The sequence below is a fragment of the Triticum aestivum genome, chromosome 4D (genome assembly GCF_018294505.1).
Source record: "Triticum aestivum cultivar Chinese Spring chromosome 4D, IWGSC CS RefSeq v2.1, whole genome shotgun sequence".
Taxonomy (NCBI): Eukaryota; Viridiplantae; Streptophyta; class Magnoliopsida; order Poales; family Poaceae; genus Triticum; species Triticum aestivum.
Genome location: NC_057805.1, coordinates 108,275,491 through 108,288,684, shown reverse-complemented (window position 1 = coordinate 108,288,684; position 13,194 = coordinate 108,275,491).

Here is a 13,194-nt window from a genome sequence, read left to right as displayed (position 1 = left end):
GCTGATTACCTGTCAAAGCGCGCTGCATTCAAGCTACCTGTGGAACCAGGTACCTTTTTTGCTTCGGTTAACTCAACCATCCGTCGAACCATCAACGGAACAGAACAAGCAGAGGAAATCAGGCCCCGGCAAGTACTTTCCTGCTGAGCCCCCGGGGGCCGCCGGCAAGGGTGTTGCCGCGGATTTTGAGCCTGCCGAGGGGCAGTTGGCTCCGGCAGGGCGCCAAGCCCTGGCCGTAGAGACGGCCGCCCCCATGGCAGAAGAGATGCCTTTGGTCCTTGCTGTCGAGCCCCAGGCTCCGGCATGGGCACAGCATACCGTTTGTTTCCTCCAGACAGGGGAACTTCCTGAGGAGCAGGAAGAAGCGGAAAAAGTAGCCCGTCGGTCTACCTTGTACCAGTTCGTCGACGACATCCTGTACAGAAAGAGATCAAACGGTGTGAAATTGAAGTGCATCCCCCGGGAGGAAGGACTGGAGCTGTTGGCAGAGATACATGGAGGCGTATGTGGCTCCCACATAGGGTCGAGGGCCCTTGCCGGCAAGGCATTCCGGCAAGGCTTCTTCTGGCCCACCGCCCTCCAGGATGCGACGGCACTAGTAACCAAGTGTGAAGCGTGCCAGTTCCATTCGAAGAAGCTTCATCAGCCAGCTCAAGCCCTTCAAAAAATCCCTCTCCCCTGGCCATTTTTGGTCTGGGGGCTCGACATACTGGGCCCTTTCCCTCGCCCTGTCGGGGACTTTGAGTAGTTGTACGTTGCAATCGACAAGTTCACAAAGTGGCCGGAGGTGGAGGCAGTGAGGAAGGTTACTGCACAGTCAGCCGTCAAGTTCTTCAAAGGGCTAATCTGCCGTTTTGGTGTGCCAAATAGAGTCATCACCGACAACGGCACGCAGTTCACAAGCCACACCTTCATGCAATACATCCAAGACCTCGGCAGCAAGGTCTATTTCGCTTCCGTGGCACATCCACGGAGCAACGGCCAGGCGGAGAGGGCAAATGCTGAAGTGTTGCGAGGCCTGAGGGCAAAGAATTTTGACAGGCTGCACAAGAGCGGAAGGCGCTAGATTGATGATTTGCCGGCGGTTCTTTGGTCGATCAGAACGATGCCAAATCGAGCCACTGGCCAGACACCCTTTGCCCTGGTATACGGGGCAGAAGCAGTTCTCCCCACGGAACTCACATACGGGTCACCTCGAGTGCTCGCTTATGACGAGCTTGAGCAAGAGCAGTTGCGGCAAGATGACGCGACGCTCCTTGAGGAAGATCGTCTTCGGGCGACTGTGAGAGCAGCACGCTACCAGCAAGCCCTGCGCCGCTACCATAGCCGCAAGGTTCATGCCCGAAGCTTTGAGGAAGGCGACCTTGTTCTTCAGCACGTATAGTCGGCCAAGAATTCCAACAAGTTGACGCCGAAGTGGGAAGGCCCTTATCGGGTAATACGAGTCACCAGGCCCGGCGCAGTCCGCCTGGAGACCGAAGATGTTGTCCCAGTGAGCAACTCCTGGAACATCGAACATCTTCGCAAGTTTTATCCATAAGGCGCGGCTGCCGGGCCTCCCGGCAGGCCACCTTTTGTACAAGCTTTGCTGGCAAGGCATGTAACCCCCTGTACAAAGCCAGACGCAGACCCTGAGCATCAATAAACGAAGCGCTGGCGCCCTAAGTTATAGCATGCATGCTAGGTTAAGTCTCTCCCTCGGTTAGGTTTGATAGTGCTTGGCGGCGACTAACCCCTAGCCTAGAGGTCGAGTTCGCGTCTTTCTGTCCTCTTTGGTTTACAGGGCACATGGACACTTTTGCTGAGCCGCTTGAGAGAAAGAGGACGAACCAGCGCCCCGGCCCCGGCAAGCCAAGACTGCCGGGGGCTAAAGACACAAGGATCCAACCCCGGCAAGCCAAGGTTGCCGGGGGCTGCGGATTCAGATAAGTCTTTCATCCCCTGTTATGCATTTCCGTATGGAACTGGGACATGTGAAACCGCGTTTATATTCTTAAACCACCGTGCTCCCCTTTTCTTGTACCCAAGAGCTATCCCCCTGGGTCGGAACTTGGTCGTAGTCGCGGTGGCAAGAAAATGAACGAGGGGCCTAACTCTACTTCACCCCTGCCTCCACCAAAAGCGTGAGAATGGTCGACTGAAGTGGGGGACGGCAAGGCCTGCTGCCAGGCGACAATGTTTATCTTAAAAATAACAAGGATTCATCCCTTGGCATGGGCCTCGCTCACGCACAGAGAAACCCGGCAAGCACCCTTTTTCATTAAAAACATCCATACAGGTACAGTTCATACGGAATTAAAAACATGAGCAAGGGGATTACAAGTCTTAAAATCAACAAGTGCCCGCAGGCTTACAAACTAAAAAGAGATAAGGTGCCCGTAATCCCTTTCTTGTCCCTCTCCTCAGAAAGTGGAACAAGACAGTAGGAGGGAAAAAGGAGCGCCTAGGCGAGGTGCGAGGAGCAGAAGGCACCAAGAGAACATCTTGGTGCCGGGAAAGGAGCTGGAAGACGAGGCAGCGGGCCGACAATACACGACGAAGGCGTCGATGCCCGCGTACTCCGACTTGACGGCCGCCACCCGCCTTCTCCGGCCCTCCTACGCCACCCGCCCAAGGAGACGACGGGGAGCGCCCCGATGGAGAGCTTGGCGAGGAAGGCCCTCGGCAGGGCGTGTGGCCGAGGGAGGGGCGGCGCGGTCAGTCGGGGTCGGCATCCTACCGCTCGAGGAGGAATCTTCATCGTCGGAGGAGCTCTCCACGCAACACTTTAGGCGAGTTCCAAGATCTCCGAAGACCTTGATGGAGAGCAGGCCACCCTCCATTAACTTGAAGTAGAGGACGAGCCCCACCGTCAGGCTATGGATGCGAGCAAATGTCTTCCACCCGCGACAGAGATACATAACATGAGGAGCGGGGAAGTCGACGCCGACCTGCGTGCCGCCGTTCCCGCAGCCCCTCATGTGCAATCTGAGGGTCTGGGGTGGGTCAAGCTCCATTTCCCGAGCAAATGGGGTAGGGAGACGGAGACGACGACGCGCTGGCCGGCGCAGCCTGATGAAGAACTCCCGAGGCAGGTCCCCGATGTGGCCCTCCATCACGGGCGACAATGCTGGCGGAGGCACGGCCATCACGCAGCCTCGCCCCCCTCCCCCGACCGCCGTGGCGACCTCGGCCTCGCCCCTCCCCCTTCCTCTCATGGCCGGCTCCGCCGCTGCGAGCTCGTGGGAAGGAGGAACGCGTTGTAGAGCAGCCACCCTCGCCCCCACCGTTGAAGGGCCTGCGCCCCCTCTCGCCAAGATGGGTGGAAGGAAGGAGTGGAAGTGGAAGAAGATGGATGCTGGGAGAATGTGGGAGTGCCATCCCCCTCCCCGCTTCTTATAAAGGGGCGGGGTCGAGGCTCGGCTGCCCCGCTCAACCAATCCGGTCATCGGGGGCGTAGGGAATCAGGACCGACCCGCTGCCCCAATCGGCGACGGCCCGGTTTCCCGCCTCCACCGCCTGCCACCTACATGAAGGGCACGTGGCGAGCAAGCAGAGTCGAAGGGACGGGTGAGGCAACCGTTCCCCACCCCATGATTGTGGGGCGTGGGCGCCTTGGAGACCGCGACCCGAGTCCACTCAGTAAATGAGCCGCGCCTCCACGCCTCCCTCTTTTTATGGGGAAGGCGCGAGCCGCCTCTTTACTGCAATGTGACGCATGCGTGCGGGAACCACCCCATGCATGACCCCCACGTCACGCATGATCCTCCACGTCGCGCGTTCAACGCGGGGGGAAGCACAGTGGACAAAGCAGTTACTGCGGTAAAATCCGCCCCACCTGCCCGCGCCCTATTATGGGCCTGGCCCAACAACGCGTCGCGCTTATGTGTGGCCCGGGCCCGGGGGCTCCTGTCGGTGTACAAAAGTAGGGGCTCTCCTTTTGACCCCTTTACTTGTGCACGGGCAGTTAGAGCTGCGTGCCGCGGCCACACCTAGCAGGGCAGAGGAGGGAAGCCGGAGAGAAGCCGAAGCACAAGACAACCAAGACAACGCCAAGACCAGGAACACAAGAGGGCAATAGGGCGAGGTAGACTCCCTCGGCAAGATCCCTGCCGAGGCAGCCTCCGCAGCCCCGGCAAGAGCCTTGCCGGGCCAGCCTGCCCAATGCCAGCAGAGCAAGCCACCCTTGAGCCCAAGGGTTCCGAACGCCGTCAACAACTACATTGGAACCAGGGCTCGGGAGGCACCTCCGTGGTGGCATGCAGATCTTTGTCAAGATCATGAACATAGAAGATCATATGAGGATCAGAAGACGACGACCCTTGATGTCTACTACACAACCTTCTTCTTGTAGACGTTGTTGGAACTCCAAGTGCAGAGGTTTGTAGGACAGTAGCAAATTTCCCTCAAGTGGATGACCTAAGGTTTATCAATCCGTGGGAGGCATAGGATGAAGATGGTCTCTCTCAGGCAACCCTGCAACCAAATAACAAAGAGCCTCTTGTGTCCCCAACACACCCAATACAATGGTAAATTGTATAGGTGCACTAGTTCGGCGAAGAGATGGTGATACAAGTGCAATATGGATGTTAGATATAGGTTTTTGTAATATGAAAATATAAAAACAGCAAGGTAACCAATGATAAAAGTGAGCGTAAACGGTATTGCAATGCGTTGAAACAAGGCCTAGGGTTCATACTTTCGCTAGTGCAAGTTCTCTCAACAATAATAACATAATTGGATCATATAACTTCCCTAAACATGCAACAAAGAGTCACTCCAAAGTCACTAATAGCGGAGAACAAACGAAGAGATTATGGTAGGGTACGAAACCACCTCAAAGTTATTCTTTCTGATCGATCTATTCAAGAGTCCGTAGTAAAATAACACGTAGCTATTATTTCCATTCAATCTATCATAGTGTTCGTACTAGAATAACACCTTAAGACACAAATCAACCAAAACCCTAATGTCACCTAGATACTCCAATGTCACCTCAAGTATCCGTGGGTATGATTATACGATATGCATCACACAATCTCAGATTCATCTATTCAACCAACACAAAGTACTTCAAAGAGTGCCCCAAAGTTTCTACCGGAGAGTCAAAACGAAAGCGTGTGCCAACCCCTATGCATAGGTTCATGGGCGGAACCCGCAAGTTGATCACCAAAACATACATGAAGTGGATCAATAGAATACCCCATTGTCACCACGGGTATCCCACGCAAGACATACATCAAGTGTTCTCAAATCCTTAAAGACTCAATCCGATAAGATAACTTCAAAGGGAAAACTCAATCCATTACAAGAGAGTAGAGGGGGAGAAACATCATAAGATCCAACTACAATAGCAAAGCTCGCGATACATCAAGATCATGCCAAATCAAGAACACGAGAGAGAGAGAGAGAGATCAAACACATAGCTACTGGTACATACCCTCAGCCCCGAGGGTGAACTACTCCCTCCTCATCATGGAGAGCGCCGGGATGATGAAGATGGCCATCGGTGAGGGTTCCCCCCTCCGGCAGGGTGCCGGAACAGGGCCCCGATTGGGTTTTTGGTGGCTACAGAGGCTTGCGGCGGCGGAACTCCCGATCTATTCTGTTCTCCGAAGGTTTTAGGGTATATGGGAATATATAGGCGAAAGAAGTCGGTAAGGCGCGCCCCCCTGCCTCGTGCTCTCCTTGTTGATCCCCTGACGTCCACTCCAAGTCTCCCGTATTGCTTCCTTTCCAAACATAACTTTTTCGAAGGTTTCATTCCGTTTGGACTTCGTTTGATATTCCTTTTCTGCGAAACATTGAAACAAGGGAAAAAACAGGAACTGGCACTGGGCTTTGGGTCAATAGGTTAGTCCCAAAAATCATATAAAAGTGCTTAGTAAAGCCCAATAATCATCCAAAACAGAATATAATATAGCACGAAGCAATAAAAAATTATAGATACGTTGGAGATGTATCAAGCATCCCCAAGCTTAATTCCTGCTCGTCCTCAAGTAGGTAAATGATAAAAACAGAATTTTTGATGCGGAATGCTACTTGGCATAATTTTTTAATGTAACCCTCTTAATTGTGGTATGAATATTCAGATCCGAAAGATTCAAGATAAAAGTTTAATATTGACATAAAATTAATAATACTTCAAGCATACTAACTAAGCAATTATGTCCTCTCAAAATAACATGGCCAAAGAAAGTTCATCCCTACAAAATCATATAGTTTAGTCATGCTCCATTTTTATCACACAAGAATGCTCTCATCATGCACAACCCTGATGACACGCCAAGCAATTGTTTCGTACTTTAGTAATCTCAAACTTTTTCAACCATCACGCAATACATGAGCTGAGCCATGGATATAGCACTATGGGTGGAATAGAATATAATGATGGGGGTTATGTGGAGAAGACAAAAAAAGGATGAAGTCTCACATCAACGCGGCTAATCAATGAGCTATGGAGATGCCCATCGATTGATGTTAATGCAAGGAGTAGGGATTGCCATGCAACGGATGCACTAGAGCTATAAATGCATGAAAGCTCAACAAAAGAAACTAAGTGGGTGTGCATCCAACTTCCTTGCTCACGAAGACCTAGGGCATTTGAGGAAGCCCATTGTTGGAATATACAAGCCAAGTTCTATAATGAAAAATTCCACTAGTATATGAAAGTGACAAAACAAGAGACTCTCTATCATGAAGATCATGGTGCTAATTTGAAGCACACATGTGGAAAAAGGATAGTAGCATTGTCCCTTTTTTTGTGCCTTCTCTCTTTTTTTTATTTGGCCTTTCTCTTTTTTTGGGGGGACAATGCTCTATGAATGATGATCATCACACTTCTATTTATTTACAACTCAATGATTACAACTCGATACTAGAACAAAGTATGACTCTATATGAATGCCTCCGGCGGTATACCGGGATAGGCAATGAATCAAGAGTGACATGTATGAAAAATTATGAACGGTGGCTTTGCCACAAATACGATGTCAACTACATGATCATGCAAAGCAATATGACAATGATGAACGTGTTATGATAAACGGAACGGTGGAAAGTTGCATGGCAATATATCTCGGAATGGCTATGGAAATGCCATAATAGGTAGGTATGGTGGCTGTTTTGAGGAAGATATAAGGAGGTTTATGTGTGATAGAGCGTATCATATCACGGGGTTTGGATGCACTAGCAAAGTTTGCACCAACTCTCAACGTGAGAAAGGGCAATGCACGGTACCAAAGAGGCTAGCAATGATGGAAGGGTAAGAGTGCGTATAATCCATGGACTCAACATTAGTCATAAAGAACTCACATACTTATTGCAAAAATCTACAAGTCATCAAAAACCAAGCACTACGCGCATGCTCCTAGGGGGATAGATTGGTAGGAAAATACCATCGCTCGTCCCCGACCGCCACTCATAAGGAAGACAATCAAAGAACACCTCATGTTTAAAATTTGTTACATAACGTTTACCATACGTGCATGCTACGGGACTTGCAAACTTCAACACAAGTATTTCTCAATTTCACAACTACTCAACTAGCACAACTTTAATATCACTACCTCCATATCTCAAAACAATCATCAAGCATCAAACTTCTCTTAGTATTCAACACACTCTTAAGAAAGTTTTTACTAGTCTTGAATACCTAACATATTAGGATTAATTTCCCAATTTAAGCAAATTACCATGCTGTTTAAGACTCTCAAAATAATATAAGTGAATCATGAGAGTTCATCTATTTCTTCAAAATAAAACTACTGTCGTGCTCTAAAAGATATAAGTGAAGCACTTGTGACACCCAAGTTTCTATTGAATTTTTCAAAAAGATTTTTATTTGACTTGAAGGGAGTGATTTAAATATTTTCTTCAAGAGAACTCTCACTCTCAAATATTTTTCTTTATGGCAAAATTTTTATTTGAATTCACCCAAGATCTGCCTTTGACCTGGGGAATTCTTGCTCTTCATTTGGGCTCAAGACAAAATGTTTTTCATTTGAGAGAATAACTTTTGAAAACCTTTTCTTGAATTTGCACTATGGCTTTTGGAAAGTACTTTGCCACTTTCAACTATTCCTTCTTGCCATGGCATAAGTGCAAATCCTCTCTCCTAAACACTCCCTCACCTCTGGATCATGATTTACATCAAATCCAGCAAGTTGAACCTCCCCATGTAATTATTTTCCATTCAAATTCTATTCAAATATTTTCTGCCTTCTATTCTACCTCTTGGAGATTTACAAAGGAACTCCATTTTCTGTTTGGACTTTTACCACCAAACTTCTTTCCCCTCCTAGTCCTTTGAACCCTCAACCTAGAACCATGAAGATCCACTGGTCTCCAGTTCAAAATTTTCAAACTACATCAGCTGCAAGTTTGGACCAGATTTGCCAAATTTGGTGAAATTCATTCAAAACCTTCTCCAAAAATTCCAAGTAAATTCAGGCAGCCCCTGGGTGCTTTGAGTGATCGTCTCACCAAGTTACAGCTCCAGAAAAATTTATCTCTTTACCAAAACCTACTGTCGAACACCTGCAATGCTTGGTCACTGTCAAGATTCAGTAAGTTCAGAGTTCAGTCAAGTGGCTGCTGTCGTTTTCTTCAGAAACGGGCATCGATCTCGCCAGTACCCTCGCGTCGCCTTGCTCCTCGTCCTCGCCCTCTCGTTCCTGCACCGCACGAGTGCCTGGCATCTTGCGGGCGTCGGCGACGAGCAGCAGAAGGTGCGCCGCCCCGTGACCGACGCCGTCGACGGCTTTGCGGACGCTAGCGGGAGACACGGCGCCGCCGACTCCACCCAGCGCCGCCCAAACCACCGGAGCCCGCCGCGTGGCCGTCCACTCCCCCGAATGCGCTGCCGCTCTCGTCGTGAACCCCAGGGCGCGGAGCGCGCTCTCTGCCGCCGTTGAGCCCGTGCGGTCACCTCACCGCGGGCAGACGCCATTACGCCAAGACCAACCCCGTTCAGCTGCAAATCGAGTCCAGTAACATCCACAGATGCTGCTCGACCGCTCAAACCCCCTGCCAACCCACTGCTCCACCGTAATCGCTCGCCGGAGATTCTCCGTTCACGGCCACCCCGTCGATCTGCCTATAAATAGGGGCCCTGAGCTTCAACTCTAGCACCCACCAGCCCTACACTTCCCCTAGAGCACGCCCAGCCACTTGAAGAGCCGCGAGGGGGTCTCCTTCCTCGACTCCGGCCGCCGCGATCCGCCACGGGATCCAGCCCGATTCGCCCCCGTGTGTGCTCCACAGCCCCCATTCTCTTGCCAGTAGCTTCCCCTTGCATCAACTGTTCTGACCCGCGCCTCAATTCGTACTTTGCAGCCCTCCACCGGAGTTCCCCAACCTCACCCGAACCGCCGTCCGCCGGAGATAGTGTCGCCGTCGACGTGGTGCTCCCCGTTGGACGAGTCCACCACCCACCGACGCGGAAGAAGACACTGAAGCTCTTGGTACCCTCCGTTTCTCCTAACTCGCCGTGGTTCGACGCCGGCGTCCATCGCCGTCTTCGGGCGCCGGCGAGCTTTCAAACCTGACATGCGGGCCCCGCATGTCAGCCTTTGTTTTATTTCCCCGAACCGTTTTCTGTTGGCGCCTTCGGGCAAAATACGTTTTCTCCTTGCGCTTGCGCATTCCCAGCCGAAGCGTTTTCTGTTTTCTCAGTTAAAACCCTGGAACTTTTCTGTTTCATTACAGAAAGGTCCCTGGACAGAAACCTTTATAACTTTTTAATGAAAAGGTATTTTTGAGTGATTCTTTTTCTGTCAATCTCCAAATTTTGTCTAGTTTTTTATGGGATTTATTTGAAAAATATTTGGCAAAGTTTCTGTGCATGTGTTGGTTTTCACGTTAGTACCCCGTTTCGTGATTGCCGTAGGTTCCGGGAGAGGGGACGGAGCCGCGAACTTCGCCGAGCTAGACTCCGACTTCTCCGAACCAGGCAAGCATGTTTGAACATTTGATATGGCAGATGTTTTGCATGTTCATGTGAAAGTTTGTGCGTGGCATGTGAGTGTCGATAAATACCTCGTTGCTTGTAAGGCAACGACCCGGTTGTTCCGAAGTTGCGATGACCTCTGATGAGAGGTGGCCTAATCATGTAGTGACATGAAGGGCAGCAAGGTGGTACTGTTGTAGCATGCCAGCCTTGCGTCATCCGACTCTCTTCGACGTTAACGTGGTTGGAGCCACGTTATCGATCTTTTCCCGCATGTTCCAAAATTGCGATGACCTCTGATGAGAGGTGGCCTAATCATGTGGTGACATGAAGGGCAGCAAGGTGGTACTGTTGTAGCATGCCAGCCTTGTGTCATCCGACTTTTCCGACGTTAACATGGTTGGAGCCGTGTTATCGTCCCTTCCCCTTCCGTGCTACCACATGTCTCATTGCCAGGATACGGTTTAGTAAGTTGGTAACCTCTTTCCGTGTACACACCAAACAGAGAGGCCGGGATGATGGTACCTTGGCCCAGGATTAAAGCCAGTCATTCGGTCAGGGGGCATGGGTGTTTCCGGTTGGGACCGAGAGGGGGGGCACCCCCTTATAGCGCGCGTATAGAAATTTGATCCCATGCTACGCGAGGTTGTAGCCTCCCCGACTCAGGGTTTTTCCTGAATGTTGCCGAGGGTGATCCCTGGCTTCGGATGGTTAAATTGGGTGTGTACTGGTTAGACGTGTTCCTTCCAGAACACCGTAGACGGAACTAGTCCCCGTGACTACTGAAATCCGTTGGCTGTGGTTAAGTACAAACTCTGCAGAGTCAATTCTTTCCAAATCATCGTATCCATGATCAGTAGTGTAGACTTTACATCCAAATCTATCCGTGTGAAAATCTTGCCCCCGGTGAACAAGCTCAAGCGGTAAAATCTCAGATTTATTGTTATTCCAGTTGATGGACTAACTTTATTTTGTGTCTCATGCTTGTGATAATTTATGTCTCCGAGCTATTGTATTAATGAGTTGTGACATAAGCCCTTTATGTGACGTCGCGCAGACGTCCGACTGTGGCGTGTACTCGTTTCTCACTTTCGATATAAGCCCTTTATGTGATGTCGCTCAGACGTCCGACTGCGGCATGCACTGTCTTTACTTTCTGTTATAAGCCCTTTATGTGGTGTCGCCCCGATGCCCGACTGTGGCATTATTATTCTGCATTTTCCGCTCGAGGAGTCTTTCAAACACTCGTTTGGCACCTATATTTTTATTCCGCATTTTCCTCTCGAGGAGTCTTTCAGACACTCGTTTGGCACCTGTATTATTATTCCGCATTTTCCGCTCGAGGAGTCTTTCAGACACTCGTTTGGCACCCGCATTACTATTCTGCAGTTTCCGCTCGAGGCGTCATTCAGACCCTCGCTTGGCACCCAGTATTTATTATCTCTATGTCTGATCGCTCTGGTTAACTTATTCATGTGCTTCATGTTTGCATTTGTTATACTTTATGTCCGAACTGTCTTGCGAGTACTTTCATAGTACTCACCTGGCTTGTTGATTTGGCCAGATGTTGACGAAGGCGATCTCTTGGATGAAGAGTTTGATAGCGCGTCCGACGCCTAGAGGAGTCCCAGTCAGTCCTGCGCGATCCCGGATATTGGTCACTTGTATCGTTTACGCTTCCGCCACCCACAATAAGTCTTCTCGAGCCTCACTCCGACGCTCGAAGAGTTGTAGTATTCCGGAATCATGTCACTCGCTTCGCGATGATATTTCCACCACCGTTTTTATCGTGAGTTAGTAGTTTGCCACCCTATCCGCCGTATTGTTTTATCGGCGTGCATGTAATAAATTGTTGGGCAGTCTCTGCTCAACCTTGTATTATATTTAGTACTCCTGGTATTTTTCTTCTGTGACCAATATATTGTCTATCAGTGAGAAGGAATTCTTCCTCGCTGGTCCGTAACAGGGATTGGTTTCTCAATAATTATTTTATTGAAAAACCGGTCGTGACAAGCTTGGTATCAGAGCCAGGCTGACTGTAGGAAGCCACTAGGTGCGATCGCTAATCGGTTATTAGCGTCTTTAGTGCTTCTTCAGCATTTTGCAATTGTAGCTATTTTCTGTTGGTCATCATAAAATTTATGACATGACTACTTAGAATTTTTGCCTACTTTTGTAGATGGCTGGCAGCAGCTGTGAGAATCGAGTGTTCACCAACGTGCCCGAGGGGTTTGTCAAGCTCCTCGTCTCCATCACCAAGCTCGCGATCGGGCGAGCAGCTCGCCCGGAGTTCACACTCTATCAGCACAAGCTCAGTGACGACGTGTCTATGCACCAGGCTGTGGTGCAATTCAGGGGAGGACGATCTGCTGCTCGCCATTTCCGTTTTACGGGAAGGGCCATGCCTACGGAGAGGCATGCCATGCAGATGGCTGCCCGTGAGGCGATAGCTCACCTTCGGGACATCCTTCCTACGATGAAGACTCGTCGCTACCGCTACCTCCCATGCCATGCGCCTTACACCAGCCACTATGCGTTCGCCTGCCATCGGGGAGAGCGAGATGAAGCCATCGAGATGGTTGTGGAGTATCTCAAGGCTCTGGAGGAGTCTTTCGACAACCTCGTAGATGATCTTGTGGCTGCCCGCATGGACTTAGTCCGGGGCGGTCCTGCCAGCAGGAAGGAGCTTCTCCACACAGCGCCGCCTCTGACATTCGTCTCGTCTTCAGCCTCGTATGCACCGGCCGTTTTGGCCACTGCTCGCCGTCTGCCTACCACTGAGTTGTTCGACCGAGTCATCGCTCCTACTCCAGTCAGAGCCGCACCGCCTGCCGCACGCGCTCTACCGCCAGTCGCCCCCGCACCATCACCGCAGCGCAGCGTCGCACGCCAGGAACCAGCTAGAGAGGAGGAGGTTGATTCTCCTGGACCGCTGAGCCTTGCCATCGGCAAGGGGAAGGAGATCTTCACCATCTCCGACTGAGAGCACCGAGTAGCCGCGTGTTATGCCTGCTTGTATGATGTGTTGTTTTCATCTGTACGCTAGTTTGTATTGGTGTGTTTGCTGCCTTCCGGAGTAGTACGCTAGTTTTTAATAACATGTCAGGATTGTGTACGCACAACCTGAGTGCTGTATCTTGTGTTTGCTTTCGCATGTAAGATTTGTGTTGAGCACTTCTTCTCCGTGAAAATCATTTGTGTTTCTTGAAAACCTTGAAGCCTTTTTGATTATTGCCTTTGCAAGGGTTTTCCTGCGCTACACGGTT